Raw genomic sequence first — 7,094 nt, forward strand, 5'->3', positions numbered from 1 at the left:
CAAATATTTAAAAAAAAAAGGTAGGTAAATACGTCCTTTCTAGTCGAAAATATATTAGAATTTTTTACAGCACATGAGCAAAGTATCAATAGTTCTAAAGATTTATATAAAACCAACAGAACTAATTTTTTTTAACAACCAAAAAACATTTTATGAAAATTTAATTTTAACTAAAAATTTTTTAATAAAAATAAGTTTAACTAAATTAAACTTTATATAAAGTTTGTAAATTTATTTTGCTCTTCACTTCAATGTTTTTTTAGTTAAGCATCGTTTAAAGTTTTATATAGTCACAACCATACAAATTTGTGAGGCAATGCTTCTCTAACACATTAAAAAATTATTTATACCAAAAATAAGTTTTACAATCAAATTTTTTCACATGATCTGTAAGTAAACTTTTTTATTGTGCACCTGTGGTTTTTAAAATATTTTAAATACAAGTAAATATAAACTTTATTTAGTATAGGCATATATAAGTTTACTATCATATAAATTAACTCATTTATATTTAGACTTAAGATGTTTAGCAACAACCTGCACTTAAAAGCTCGCTATTAAAAAAGGTTTTGTAGAAAAGTTTTTCAAATAGAGTTTAGCATAAGTATGCAAGACAAGCTTAATGTTTAAAAGAGGTGTTTTTAAATTAGCAGTAATGAAGACTTTAATTAAGTTGTTGAAATTTTTAGGCGTTTAAGTTATAAGTTTTTTATTTGTTTAAGTAGTTTATCAAACCGTTTAAGCGTTTTAACATTTTTATAATTGATTTTGTAGTTTTGTACTGCTCCGTAAATAAAATAAAAAGTAAGTATATAATAATTTTGTTTAAGTGGCTTTTATACAGTATTGTATACTTTTTGATTATTTTAAGTTCTAAACAGTTCAACTTTAAAATAAGTAAACTTAGAAAAACGTTAGTTTTTTGTTAGTTTTATTAAGTAATACACAGCACTGATTTTTTTTTTGCATGGCTTAGGTCTTTCATTGTACTAATGAAGAAATGTTCAATCTAAAAGAAAAAACTTAAAGTAATTTCAAACACGATAGAGAAAGCGACGCTCGAAAATATGGTCAAAGAACTTAAAGTGTAGAAAAACCTTTCGGTGACCGAGCTACACACCACTTTATTCTAACACTATTTTAAACTGTAAAATAGAAGCAAGATTTACGAAATGTAGTAGAGTTAACTATAAATATGATTGTTTAGCTTTTCAGTTTTAGGATATTTTAAAGGTAACTAAGTTTTATTATAATTAAATCATTAAAATAGTTAGTGCATAACATTTTACTGTTGTTTTTATTTTTGAGTAGTTTCTCAGTCTGTTTACTATTTTTTATGTTTTATCATTAAAATCTTATTATTTTCGGTCATTTTGAAATCAAAAAGTACTTTATTTTATACCAATATATTTTTTGATTTTTCATAATATATGTAAGAACATCCTTTGAAATAAGCACAAAAGAAGCAAAACAATTAACTCATACGCAAAAAAAAAGGTTTATTGTAATAGTTGTTAATTTGATTCTTCTGCATTAGTTTCTTCTAGTTTAAAAGTACGTAGTAAACAAAAAATTTTCGCTTGGTGTACCAAACTTGGTCAGTTTTAAAGCTTGTAAAATGTTTTGACTCAAGTTTATTTAATAATTTACTTATCTACGTTAAATTAATACTTGAAAAAAATGTTTTCTTACAATTTATTGTAGTAATCTGTCGTAACTTTAGACTTTATAAAACTAAAAAAATCTAACTGAAGTAAATATACCGTTAATATAACTTATGAAGCTTTTTTGTTTGGCTACTTTAATTGTTTTTGCACCTTCCAATCAAAATATCTAATAAGAACTAAAAAAAATTTTTTTTATCTAGTTTTAATGAAAAGTTCTGCATACTCAAGTAACTTTCTTAAAATAAATCTAAAAAATCAATTATCGAATGTTTATATTTATAAATTGTATTTTTTCATAACTAAAAAGATATCTTATTTTTTCTCTAAGTATTATTTCTTGCTATCTACCGATTAGAAGGAAATGTTTTTTTTATAAGAAAAATTTAAAAGTATGGATGATTAAAGTAAAAATTATAGGAAAACTTTTACATACAATTCAAAAATAACTAAATTTATTAGAAAAAAATATTTTTGTAATCTTCTGCAGTAGTTTGTTTCTGAAATATGTATACTTTCTTGTATTAGGAAATTGGTATGCGTAAAATCTTACTAAACAATGAGAAATTCATAGAATCAAAGCTAAATATTTTTTTTATTGATTCTATTATTTAATTAATTCATAAAATTAAACAAAAATGTCAGTAAATTAAAATCTTTAAGCGCTACTAAACATATAATAGTATTAACGTTCTGTAATGTTTTTTATATGTCTTATAACGGCTTTCTTTTCTTCAAAAGCTCTTTAACTTCAAATGTAAACTATTTATACATTCTTTTAAGTTCTTAAAATAACTTTTTTTTACAACCCAAAGGCTAGGCTGATGTAATAATGTGAGTTTATCAAGCAATTAAAAAGCTTGATTTTTTTCAAAACTTCCATTTGATTTTGTCAGCTCATAAAGTAACATTACAAAATCTTTAAGTTATGTACTATATATTTTAGATATAATTTAATTATGTAGTAGTGATTTATGTGAGCCTATTTTATATTTTATTTTTACCGTAATTATTATATAAAAGACACAGAAATTTTAGTAAAAAACTGTATTCATAAATTGAAGTAAAAAGATAAAAAAAAGACTGATACTTGCTTCGTTGTTAATATTTTCAACCATTTGAACTACTTAATACGTTTTGAAATTGCTAGTAAAATTTTTTTAAACCTTGCTCGTTAGCATTCAATTAATCATGGATAACTGTAAAAAGTTGTATTAATTTGACAACAACTTTTTCAACAACATTTTTGACAGAAGAACTTAAAACCAAGTCCATAGTTATTTAGAAGCTAAAATAAAAGGTATAATTGAAATACTATAGATTACAATAACTATTGAGTATTAATTAAAACTAACCTTTGCTTTCAACCATCAAAAATAAAAAAATTAAAAGAAAGCTATGTAGGATAATATAATTTAATCCTCCTAAAATATTTGGTTAATGATTTTTTTTTAAATAGATTTTGTCCTAAGATATTCAATAATAAACTATGTATTAATAAGATTGATTTGTTTAATTATTTGATTGTAAAAAATAGTTTATTAATGAATGTGTTTAAAAAAGCTTTACAGTACAGACCAAATTTTTATTTCAGGTGCTTTTTAAATCGTGTTATAAAATTTTAGGCAAAATTCTGGCTATATTAACTTTTTTTTATATTTTGCTAATCTTAATGACTTTTTATAGTAAACATTAAGTTATTTAATTTTCTCATAACTACTTTATTTGTCAGCTTCCAAACTTAACTAACGGTATTTGATTTATTTTGTGACAATTACTATTTTGGTTTTTTTAATAAGACTTATTTTGCTTTATAAAGTTAAACCTTTGATGATATACGATAACAAGTGAACTCATATTTTTAGTTTTATACTTTTTGTTAATAAAATTATCATAAAGTTTTAATTCGCTATTTAAATAGTTTTTTATATCCTCCTTTTTCAAAATAAAAAAACTAGAGTCAGAAGTAAGGATATAAAAGATTCATTAACATCAAAGTTTTCCTTAATACAATTACTTATTAATTTTTAACAACGTTAGTTTTAACAATAAAAAAGCAACTTATGTAAGGAATATAATTTTTCATGTGTGTGTTAGATAACTTTAAAAATTTTGAAAAACTTTTGTAAAACTCTGGCTTGTCAGCAGTATTGAGCAAAGTTTAGAAGAGTTTGCCAAAACTTGATTTTAATGATGTTGCATTTAAGTTTTTTTTTCTAATTAAAAGTTTTATAATTTGTTTTACATAACAACTCATGTTTTTATAGTTTGACTTTTTGAATTATTCGAAGTTAAATAACAGCATTTTTTACAGTTGTTGGCTCTTACAATTTATTTTCGGTCTAATCACAAACTCAAGTTGTCTCCGGCTAGTTTGATGTAACTTAGAATAGTTTGTATTTCACTCAGGTTTTTTCTTCAGCGAGTATAATTCACGTAAAAAAATTTTTTTACAAAACAAGTAAAGAATGTTCCCCCTCATTTAAAAGAGCCTAAAAAATGCTACAACATCTGTTGCTACCCTGCTTTAAAAGCTAAAGATATACATGTTTTTACCTTATAGTCCTATATAAACTTTCCTTAACTTTATAAGTTTTTAAAGTTTTTTTACTAAAAAGTTTCTTAATTACTAAAATACTCTAATTAGTCAATGAGTTCTTTAAGCAAAATATTTCTTCTTAAAACTTAAAAACTTTTAATTTACTGTTAAAAAAAATTAAAAACTAATCAACTAATTTAGTTAAATACTGTTAATTACGGCTAATTATCAGTTTATCATAACACTGATGGCCAATAAACTGATATAACAATGTATTTTTACATACGACTAATATATTTTAGATCTGGCAAAAATAAATATAAACATAAGTGTAATTTAAGTTTAAAGCATCGATAATTAACAAGTTGTAAATCAATGTACAAAATAAAACCAAAAGTGATGCAAAAGCTAACACAAATAACTCAACAGTTTATAAATAGTATAAAAACAACCATGAGTTCACAATTAACAAAGGAATGCGTTAATTCGGCTAAGCAGTTCCTGAAATTCATCGATGCCTCCCCGTCTCCTTACCATGTCGTGGAAAACTGCAAGGAGATGCTCCTCCAAGCAGGTTTCGTTCACCTGAAAGAAACAGAAACGGTTGAAACGCGACCGATGGGCAAGTACTTCATGACCCGCAACCAATCGCACATAATGGCGTGGACCGTCGGCGGGCGGTACAAGCCGGGAAACGGGTTCACCATGTTCGGCGCCCACACCGACAGCCCGTGCCTGCGAGTCAAGGTGGTCAGCAGGAAAGTGAGCGAAGGCAACGCGCAGGTCGGTACCGAGTGTTACGGCGGCGGCAACTGGCTGTCGTGGTTTGACAGGGACCTGCGCGTCGCCGGTCGCCTAATCGTCAAAGAAGGCGGCAACATTGTCAGCAAACTGGTTCACGTCGATAAGCCGCTGATGAGAGTTCCCTTCATTGCCATTCACCTCGCGCGCAAAATGAACGAAGATTTTCCCATCAACAAAGAGACCGATCTCGTTCCCGTTCTCGGTCAAGCGGTCAGCAACGAGCTCAACGCGCCATGCCAAGCCAATTCGGCCTCGACATGCGTCCACAAGCACCATCCTATGCTGGTGAAGGTGCTTTGTGAAGAGGCGCAAATCGATCCTGAAAGTCTTGTGGATCTCGACTTGTTTCTTGCTGATTACACTCCTGGCGAGCTGGGCGGTGCAAACGGCGAATACGTCTTTGCCCCGCGTCTCGACAACCTCATGAGCACTTACACTGGTCTCGTGGCTCTCATCAAGTCTTGCAAGACTCTCGAAGACGAACCAAACGTCCGCATGTACATGTCTTTCGATAACGAAGAAGTTGGATCGGAATCGGCTCAAGGAGCTTGCTCATCTCACGTCGAGTATCTTCTTCAGAGGATCGCGCACAGCTCGGAAAACCCGATGGCTTTCCAGGAGGCGACCGTCAATTCAATGGTGCTGAGCGCGGACATGGCTCATGGAGTGCACCCCAACTACCCTTCGAAACACGAGTCCAACATGAAGCCTACTTTGTGGGATGGTCCTGTTATAAAAACAAACAACAACGCCAGGTAATTACTTTTTAAAAACTTACTATTATATACGCATGCATTAACAATTAAATTTAGTGTGATTAATTAATTTAAAAAAAACCAACTATCGATAAAGATAATCTTAATCACAACAGGTACGCAACCACAGCAGTAACTGCCGCGATTGTTCGCCAGTGCGCGTTGCTTGCCGGTGTGCGAGTGCAGGACGTCCAGGTTCGCAACGACTCGCCTTGCGGGACGACCATCGGTCCTCTCCTGGCTGCCAAGCTGGGAGTGCAGACTTGCGACATTGGAGCGGCCCAGTGGAGCATGCACTCTATCAGGGAAGTTTGCGGAACAGTGGCAGTCAAACAGTGCGAAGACTTGTACGAGTCCTACTTCAGCAACTACTCAAGCGTGAACAGCAAAACTTTTGTCGAATAACTTTGTGGTTTTTTATGTTTAGCCGTTGTATATATTTTTCGACACTTTAGGAATAAAACTTTAAGAACAGAAACTTGCTTTTTTTTTCAATCTATTGTACGCTGGTTAAGGAGCAATTTGTTAGAGTTAGTTTAGCACATTATACTAATGGAACAGTACGAGTTAAAATGGAAAAATAAGTAGAATTTTTGAAACAGTATAATACAGTTATTGTCGAATAGTTTTGTGTCTTTTCGTTGAATCTTTTTTTTTTAATTATTTAAGAATAAAATTTACGATAGCACATCTGTTTGATACATTGATAAACTGAACAAAAAATGATTGAAAACTAAAGTTGTAATTATTTATTAATAATTTCCAATTTAATTTTTGCGCTTGTTTAGTATAACGTAACACAGGGAACGGCAAACTGTGGCCCGCGAGATACTTTTCAGTTGAAAAAAGTAATTTTTAGTAATAGAAACCTACAGTTAGGCTCTAAGATTGATAATGAGTAATTGATAGTGCGTTATTTTTACTCATTTGATCAAGTTTGTGGTTTAAATTATTACCTTTTTATTGATCACTACAATAAATTTATCAAACTGCAGCCAGCAAGCAAATTTTTATAGAAAAAATTGCCAGCTACTTATAGCATGCTGTGGGCTCTAGCGTAACTTTTAAATTATCTAAGGGCGTGTTGATAAGGTCGAATGCGTAAAACTTGTTATATAAATATTGTCATTAAATAACTAGCACAGTTTGAAATAAATCATTATATAGTATAATGACACAGTTTAGTCATTTCAAGTGCTACAAGTTAGGTGATATGTTTTAACTTTAAGTAAGATAAAAAGAATTTAATGACATATAAAGTATATACAGTTTAGATCAGGGTTTGCAAAAGTGGGCAATATGGCCTTTTTTAAACCGAATTTGGATTTCAAG

The 7,094-nt window shown here is 29.7% G+C and overlaps 1 pseudogene; it reads left to right on the forward strand.

The window, feature by feature from the left end:
* The first annotated feature begins 4,698 nt into the window (after positions 1 to 4,698).
* LOC145844813 (aspartyl aminopeptidase pseudogene) lies at positions 4,699 to 6,167 on the forward strand (annotated as a pseudogene).
* Positions 6,168 to 7,094: the final 927 nt, after the last annotated feature.

The sequence above is a fragment of the Thalia democratica genome, chromosome 9 (genome assembly GCF_965202585.1).
Source record: "Thalia democratica chromosome 9, ktThaDemo2.hap1.1, whole genome shotgun sequence".
NCBI classification, from domain to species: domain Eukaryota; kingdom Metazoa; phylum Chordata; class Thaliacea; order Salpida; family Salpidae; genus Thalia; species Thalia democratica.